The sequence below is a fragment of the Diceros bicornis genome (assembly GCF_020826845.1).
Source record: "Diceros bicornis minor isolate mBicDic1 chromosome 13 unlocalized genomic scaffold, mDicBic1.mat.cur SUPER_13_unloc_1, whole genome shotgun sequence".
NCBI lineage: Eukaryota > Metazoa > Chordata > Mammalia > Perissodactyla > Rhinocerotidae > Diceros > Diceros bicornis.
Window position 1 is genome coordinate 11757876 of NW_026690866.1, and position 9010 is coordinate 11766885.

The following is a 9010-nucleotide window of genomic DNA, read 5'->3' on the forward strand; positions in this document are numbered from 1 at the left end:
GAGAGGTTTTGGGTGCTGGTTCCCCCTCGCCTACTGGGGCTCGTCCCTGAAGAGGGTCCAGCAAAGTTGGAGAAGGGGTGGGAAGGGGGCTTGAAAAAGAGGCCAAGTTGATGTCCCAAGTCACAGGCCAAGCCCAGTGAGTCTCCCCGTCCCCTGCCTCAGTTTACCTTTGCAGGAAATGGTCCAGGGAAGAACTGAGCAGGGTGGGCTCCATGCTGGGGTCGGGGAGTAAGAAACAAAATCCCACACCCCCCTCTTGCTCTATGCCAAGATCATTTCCATTATCCTGAGATGGGGTGAGTGGATGTTAGGGGTAGAGTGGAATTCTGGGGGGTCTTGCCATGCCCAGGACCTCGTCTTTGGGGGTCTGGCCCTCACCTGGCCTGCCCCAGGTCACCAGCTGTAGCAGTGGCACTTACATCTGTCCCAAGGTCTGGAGAGGGGAGAACCGGGCAACCTTACACCCTGGTGGGGACCCTCACGCTTTCTTTCTTTCTTGAAGAAACACGAAACCCTCAAGATTCATGTACTGTGTGATGGAGAGAAACAAATACCAAATGTCCCCCCAAAAAGACAATGTATTTTGTACTTTGTAAAGTGTTAATTAAAACGGAGAAAAATATGTCGGCTGAGGGCGTCTGATTTTGTGCTGGTCCAGGGCCACATCTCATCTCTTTCCTTCTCCATTCCATGGTCGAGGAACATGGTCAGGGGCTGGGAGGAAGGCAGAACAACCTTCCCGTCCACACCCAGCATATGAGAGAGGGCACATCCCCAGAGCGAGAGGGGCTGTATTAGTTACCTGATGCAGGGTAACTAGTTGCCCCAAACGCAATGGATTAAAATGATTGTTTATGTGTCACCATTCCTGTAGGTTAGGAATTCGAGAGCAGTTTGAGCAGTTGGGTCAGGGTCCCTCAGGGGGCTGCGATCATCTCAAGTCCTGGCTTGGACAGCAGGATCTACTTCCCAGGTGGTTTATTCACAGAGCTGACAAGTTGGGCTCAGCTGTTGGCAGGGAGACTGTTCCTCTCCACATTGGTCTCCCCATGGGGATGCTTGAGTGACCTCACAATACTGTGCCCGGCTTCCTCCAGAGCAAGGGATTCAAGGGCCAGTATAGGAGCCAAAATGGTTTTTTGGCCCCAAGCTTCAGAATTCACATGCCTCTGCCTCCACCATACTCTGTGAGCATACAGCACCGCTCTGATTTGACACAAGAGGAGAACACACAAGGGTGTGAAACCAAGAAGGCAAGATCACTGGGGCCATCTTGGAGACCAACTGCTATGCCCATCCATCCTCCCAAACATCTGGCTTAGGTGGGCCTGGGGGTCAGGGGGCCTGCGGAGCAGGACAGGGCCTTGCTGGTGGCAGGCAGAGGATCAGGGGCTGGATTCCGGGCCACAGGGCCTCTGGCCCAAGCCTGGAGCCCTACTGTGGATGTCACGTCCCCAGGAAGGTCCCTGGTGCTAGAAGCCCAGGAGGTGATGGCTCCCGACAAGATACCCTGGGGGCACGAGAGAGAGCTCCATGCCCAGCGTCCCTCCTACAAGGGCTCTGGCATTTGGTTCCTGCCCTTTTGGCAGGTAGGTAATGGGGATGCCCAGGCAGGACAGAGGTCTTGGACCTTGGACATCCTTCACTACCCCTCTCTGACATTTTCCACGGAGGGCCGGTGTGACCAGGACAGGGCTGAAGACCTGAGTCTGCACTGAACCCCACCAACCTCCATCCCCACCCGCCTCACCCCCGCCCGCAAGACAAGCAGACTTGGTGTCTGAAGGGAGTGACAATGGGGCTGAAGCTCTCTCACCACCCTGAGCCCAAGAAAGTTCTGGATGCTGTGGATCTTTTCCCTTCTGGGGTCCTCAGACTACGCCCCCCTCATTCCTTCAGAGACCCCATTGGAGCTAGGACATCCACAGGGACTCTTGATGTCCCCCAAACTCTCAAAAGTTACAAAGGCCTCCAGAGCCCGACCTCCCTTTCCCACCACTCACTCACAGTTGCTGTCACTCAGGCGGTGCTGGACCTTGTACCAGATGCTGGGGACCCTGAGGAACCTGCTGTGGCCCCTGCACCTGAGTCTCTCTAGGAGGTGAGAAGACAGGGAAAGGAGCTATTTCAGGGAGTGCAGAGCCAGGCTAGACCACAAGGGTGTGCTGTGCCCAGGGGTAGGGAATGACCACTGTCCAGCAGTAGGGGGCAGACCAAGAAGCCAGGACATTATGGTTGAGCTTGGTAAGATGGGGACCCAGCAGAGGGAGGAGCAAAGGCGCAGAGGGCCAGAGGGAACCTTGTCTGGAATGGAGGAGTGTGGCGGGGGAGGGAGGAGTGGATGGGGCAGGTAGGGGTTGAGGCTGAAATGCAAGGTGGGTGCTCAGGTCCGCCAGGGACCTCACCCTCCTACAGGCCATGGGGAGCCACTGAGGACTTCCACGCAGGGGATAAAACTTAACATCTGAGTGAGGGTCTGCGTTATGAAGAGGGCTGACAGGAGGAGGGAAAGGGTACTGCCAGCATCCTGGCCTCAGTTCTCAGGAGGGGTCCCTGGCTGGTTCAAGTGTCTTCTGTGTGCAGAGTTGGGGTGGTGGGGGCAGTGGCGCATGCAGGGAACCAGCAGATGTCCAGCCAACCCTCAGAATCATGACTTTGCCCCCCCGCCCCCAACCAGGGCATAATTCCTCCTGGAGCAGCTCTGGCTGCTTCTTGGCAGGTTCTCACCGCAGCACACATTCGGATCCCCAGGGGGGTTACCCATGCCAGGACTCCACCCAAAGGAGTCAGAGTCAGTTTCTCTTGGATAAAATAACGGTTTAAAGCTTCCCCCACCCTCTCTCAAAAGTTAACATAAAGAACTCGGCCACAGGAGGAAAGAGCAGCCTCTGTGGTCACATGGGCCCCCTTGGTTTTATCATGTGACATTCCACTGGGGGTGCGGGGGGGCTCATGATGGTGAAAACGAGCTCTCCAAAGGGAATGTGTGGGATGAGATGGTGGGGGTAGTTGTACCACATAGACAATACACTAAAACCACTGAACTGTACACTTTAAAATGGTCTTACATTATGTGACCCACATGTCAATGTTTTAAAAATATCGATGTCATAGAAAAAGGAACAGGAATGGATGCTGGGCGTGAAGGATGGCCAAGAAAGAATGTGAGTTATTCTGACACTCTTGAGGGTTGAAGGAAGTCCCTATCAACATGGCGGAAGCAGCACAGAGAACGAGGAGGAGGACGGAGGCAAGAACTCGGAGCTCCCACCTCACAAATGTTGATGGGGGAGCATCTCATTGGAGCTGTTTTTCCAGGAGCTCTGGACCTGAGCTGACCCAGCGGGAAGCTGTGCAGCATCAGCGAGACCCATGCCCATCTGCCACCCTGATGAGCATGGGGGCACCGGGAGGGTCCTGATGTCCAGGGAGAACCTCGGAGAGCAGGCAGAGCCTCTGAGGAGCCTGTAGGGAACAGCCCGTGTTGTCTTCAGGGCAGTTAATACTCGGTGTCTTGGACTCAAGATCACCGAGCGTGTCATGAATTATGTGGTAAAAGTGTCCAAACTTAAAAAATTAAATGAAGGCCCCAGTGATCCCACTCCTTAGGTATACACTCGAGAAAACTGAGAACACGTTCATACAGACACTTGTATGTGAATGATCCAAAAAAATAAAACGCTGGGCCAACGTAAAACTCATACATGAAGTTCTGGCATTATTCATAATTGCCAAAAATTGGAACCACCCAAATGTCCACCAACTGTTGAATACAGTACAGCAAAACAATCAATCAGTAACCTCCCAGATGATTCTATCATACAGGCACGGTTGTGAGGCGCAGGGTGAGGCGTAGAATCTGCCCAAAGGAATCCCCTCATGAACATGGCCTCCTTCGCCTGCTCTGGGGGCAGGCGGCCTCATCTTGATTTCCTAGTTTGAGGCCAGACTCATTAGAGGCAGCCTGCCGCCCAATGCACCAGCTGGAATGAACGAGTCCTTCTCACCACTGCATCCCCTGCACCTGGAAACTCCTGGCGTACAGTCAGACAGGAACAGGGACCCAATCAGGCCTTTACTTCATCTTCAGTGTTCTCCCGCTGTAATGAGGGTGGATGACTTAGCTGTGGAACAGCTTCCGGTCATGAGCCTGATCCTGTTCAGTTTCCGTCTCTGAGGGTGGACTCACACGAGGCATTTTTCTGTTGGGCACAGATTCCTGTGCACTTCTCTGGCAACAGCTGGCACCACCCTACCAGAGCGACAGCAAGACCAAGTCTCTCCGCTCCTCATGGGCAGCCCCCACACCAGCTACATCCCACTTGTTTGCCTCCCTAGCAAGACAATGGACTCCTGGTTCAAGGAGGTGACCACACTCTCAGGATTTTTCCTTTTAAACTTGACTGCTCAGCATGCCCTCAGTGTGGCCCCAAGAAAATCACAACAAGAGAGACTCCAAGCACTGTTTCCAGCTCAAGCTCAATCTGGGCTGTTCCGTGTGAAATATCAAGGTTTGTGTGGAAGAAAGGCTGGGTTTCTTCGTCGCCGCAGCATGAGTGCCTGAGGGTAGCTGGGTGATGCACCCTGGGAGAGAGAAGGCAAGTGTGGTCTCCTTGGGGGAGGGGATATATTCCTGGGGCTCAATCATGGGGCAGGGCAGGCCCCAGGAGAATGGAGGCCTCACAGAGCCACCCCAGTCCTGGGGGCCACCCCCAACGCCATCTGAAGTGGTCTCTGGGAAGATCAGGCAGCATGGTTAGGCGGAGGCACCTGAGCAGCTCCCATGCAGCCCCTGCGGGGAGACCGGCCCTCAGAAGGTGTGAGTAACTCTGCTGCTGGTCAGGAGGTGTTGGGACCTGAGTGTAATGTGAGAGAGAACAGTGTGGATCTTCAGAAATGCAGCCCGAGTGTCTACCCTGTGCCAGGTGCTCAGCGAGACTGTCACCTGCTCTGCCAAGTCAGAGCACTCTTCCTGCCGTGTGGTGCTCAGCGTTTGACTGTGTCACATGAACACAGTGACTGCACAGTAGGTGTTTCCTGACCTCGTGAAAATGTGAGACAACCACATATTCAAGAAACAAGCATGATCAGGACAGGACTCTCCTGTGTGAGTCAGGGGTGGACCTGACGAGAATGGCAGGCCAAGTGTTTTGGATTCACTGATGTCAGGGTCTGCCTGCCAGCAAGCAGGGCACCGTCCCCACCAGAAATCATCGAGTGGCACCCTGTATGCCCGGCATGTGGTCAGGGAACAGAAGACCGAGACCTTGGCCCCTGGGAACGGCTATCCACTGAGGGAGACTGTGGTGGCCACCGTGTGATGAGAGTCCCTCCACCTTCTCAGGCCATACCTGCCACTCGAGCTCTGCACTGCCCTCCTCTACAGACCCCAATACATGCAGAAGTACAGGGCCTGAGTGTAAGAAGTCAGGACAGCCAGAGGACACGTCGGAGTGGCCCGTGGTCACTGTATTCAGGGTGTCCTCACACACTCACTGAAGTGACAGGAGCCCGGAGCCTGCAGATAGACTTTTTGCAGGGAAAAAAAGGATAAATTATAGCAACGAATCTAGTGGTGTAGACAGTTTGTGTGTTTGGGCCTGCCGAGGTCACAGGGAACCAGGAGAGCCAGCGGCAGAGGGAAGGCCCGATGGAAACAGCCCCTGAAACACCAAAGTGCCTCGAAACACTCTGCAGTGGGTTTTTGAAAGATAAATCCTTATTGTATTTAAATTATACATTTCTTTTGCATTTTTACAAGTGTTTTTTAAAAATGCTTTTCACAATTTCAAAAGACATTATTAAAATCCAGCCTGCAAAGGAAATACTTAGGCCTGTGTGTGCACACTGTCGCACGCGCACACACACGCTCTCTCCACAGTCTTTCTCTGGAGGGAACATGAGAACCAGAACCGGTGGTGCCTCTGGGACAAGAGACGGGAGACTTAGTTTTCATAAGACACTTTGTACCAAGTACATATGTTCTGTGTTCAAAAATATCAATAGCTTTGTTTAGAAGAACTGACTTAGTAAACAGTAAGATAAACTACAATTTAAGAAAGAACCTTTTAACTCTGAAATGAGACTTTTGGTCTAATTGCATCCTCCCCGTTATGAAAACCGTTATTTTTCACTTTGTTGGCTGCGGTAAGGCACTCTAAATATTAAATATCCTGCTTTCTTTTAAATGTGCTGTAAAACATTCCTCCAAACGGGCCTCTGCAAACAGCTCCTGGCACGCCAGCTTTGTAATTTCAAATCTTTCCCCCTTGGGAGCCCCTCTGGGCGTAGTGGAGCCCAGCCTGTAGCTTCTGCCTCAGTGAGGTCCCGGGGGGCCTCTGTTTTCCTGCTCCACGTGCCTGTGGACAGCCTCTGATGAGGCCTGTTCCAGGGCACCATGGGACTGGAACTCTTGGTCAGGCTGTCCCCTGCTTACACAGGCTGCTCACTCACAGCCTCAGGAAGGAGCTCAGCGCCAGGGAGCCTGCAGCCTGAGAAGCTGCTGCTTGGCGCTCGCTCTGGCTCCTCACCACTACGTGGTCTCTACTGATGCCCTGGCAGAGGGTGCGCTGGGGCAGGAGGAGGCCAGCGGGGACCTGGGAGGGGAAGCAGTGCCCAGGGACCTAGTCCTGGCACAGCCACACACTGGACGCTGCTGCCACATCAGGTAGTCTGCTCTGTGGGCACGCACTCACGCCCGTCCAGTCCAGCCTTACGCTCCATGGCAAATACCGGTCTTCCAGGCAACCGATTCCCAGGCACCCTCGGATGTTCTTGCCTCACACAAACAGCTCTCCTTTGTCTGCACAGAAAGGAAAAGGGTGGCTTGGCTGGGCTAGGCCAGAGGCAAGTCACCAAGAAGAGGAAGGGTCATGAGAATACGCTTTCTAGAACCAGGTACAAACAGAGCCCAATGTTAAACTTCAATTTCTACCAGGCATTAATGCCTCCTTTTGAAGGGAAATGTATACTATCCCCAAACCAAAGACATGTGCAAGCCCAGAATGACGGTGTGTCCATCGCATGGAGAAGAGCACATGCACAGAGCTGTAGGCCCAGGAGGCTCCTGGACAAGGCCCACTCTGCTCACCCCATATGCACGCCCCTCACCCACAGTCATGGCCCACTCTGCTCGCCCCTTATGCATGCCCCTCACTAACGGTCATGGCCTGCTTTGCTCGCCCCTTATGCACATCCCTCACCCACAGCCACATCCGACCACACCCTGAGCTCCACACTTCCCGAAGTCTGAACACACTGCAGTCCTGGTCATGCCCTGATAGAGGGAGACCTCCATCCGTCATCCCTTGTCTGGGTTTCCACATCTCGGGAGCATTTGGTCAAGGGACACAGGGTGACTGGGCACCTCTTTGGGCCGGGTCGATGTCTGTGTGCTGGGAGCTGGGACACGACAGTGAGTGAACATGTACGGTTCCTGTCCTCATGGGGCAGGAGCTAGTCAAACAGTTAGAAAGAAACAAACGATCAAACCAATATATACGTGTTTACAAACAGTAAAATGTGCCAGGAGGGACAAGAAAGGACAGAGTGCTCTAGAGGACAGTCCAGGAGAACAAATTTAGACTGGGCTCGGGAATGTCCACCTCCAGGATGGGACCCCAGACCTCCTGGGGCAGCCTCCCGCTACCCAGCCTTTAGATACCACTTCCGTCCACATCAGCTCTAGGCATTCCTTGCCACAGAGGCCCCATTTAACCACCTCCACCTGAGAAGCAGAAGAAGTAGACAAGACATGGAGAAGCCAGGACTAAAATAATCTGACTGATTAATAAGGAATCCCTTTGTTCCCATCTGCCAGAGGCCCTCTGGTCTAACCACCACCTTGGGGCCTCCACCCTCAGATTTTACATATTTAACAGAACAATTCAGTCCGGCACCCAAAAGGTTAGCAGATCTCAGGGGAAACAAACCAAGTCCAACTCCCAGCTGACCACATGCAAACGCTGGGCACAGAAGGGGAGATACCCAAGCTCTGATGCTGCCTCTACTGAGGACAGTCACGGCACTTGGAGGGTGGCTGTGGGGTCTTGGGGGAAATCTAGCAGGGGATTTCATTTTGGTGTGACCCAAAAATGTCCACATGGCATGACATCAAACGGAAAACAGTGTACTCTAGTTGAATACTTTGCACATTTCATACGGATTTCCAAGGATGTGACTCTGCACAGTTTAAGCCATAGATCATTGATACCTCCAGACTGAGTCCATAATGACTCTCATTTTTTAAATCAAAATAGCTTTAGAAGAGTCTGGCACCCTCAAGACATTAGCATATGGAAGTGCTGACTCCGAGTGACGGTGCTGAGGGATTAGCCCGGTCATCACTACAACCAAGGGTGCTGTGCACACAGTCACCCCCCCACAGTCCACGCCACAGCCCATGTGTGTTACAGGCCTGAGATCTGAACATCAGAAGACAATTTAAGGGCAGTCAGGACTCTGGGTCGGGGGGCCCTTGGATAGTCCTCACAGTAGCGTGGGACCAGAGAACACAAATGAGGATGACCCAACTCATTGTCCCGGCCCAGACGCTTAAAGAGAAAACAATAACTCACCAGAGATGAGTAATTGAGATTTACAAATTAACATTCTTAGGTGCAAGGAAATTGCGAAGTTACGTGAGGATCCCCACAAAATGAAATTAATTTTCTTCAGTCTTACCAGTCAGGTCAACTAAAGACTAGCAGACTGACCCGACAGTTACTGTGGTGGAACGGGAGAGGCAAAAAAGGAAAGCGCATATCCCAGGGTGGGAGGCACCTGGGTGTCTGATGGCTTTGTAACTGGGCAAACGTTCAAGAACAGCTCCATTCCAGCCTTGGCTTTGATCATTCTCTCTCGGCACTTTGGAGAAATGGGGCATGTTTTCCTCCACAAAACCCCAGGGCATCTGACAAATCAGCGTCCTGCCGTCCCCCATTCCTGGGTCGGGTCAGGGTTTGGGCTTGGCCAGGAGCGGGATGAGTCCCACACTTTCATTTCCCAATTG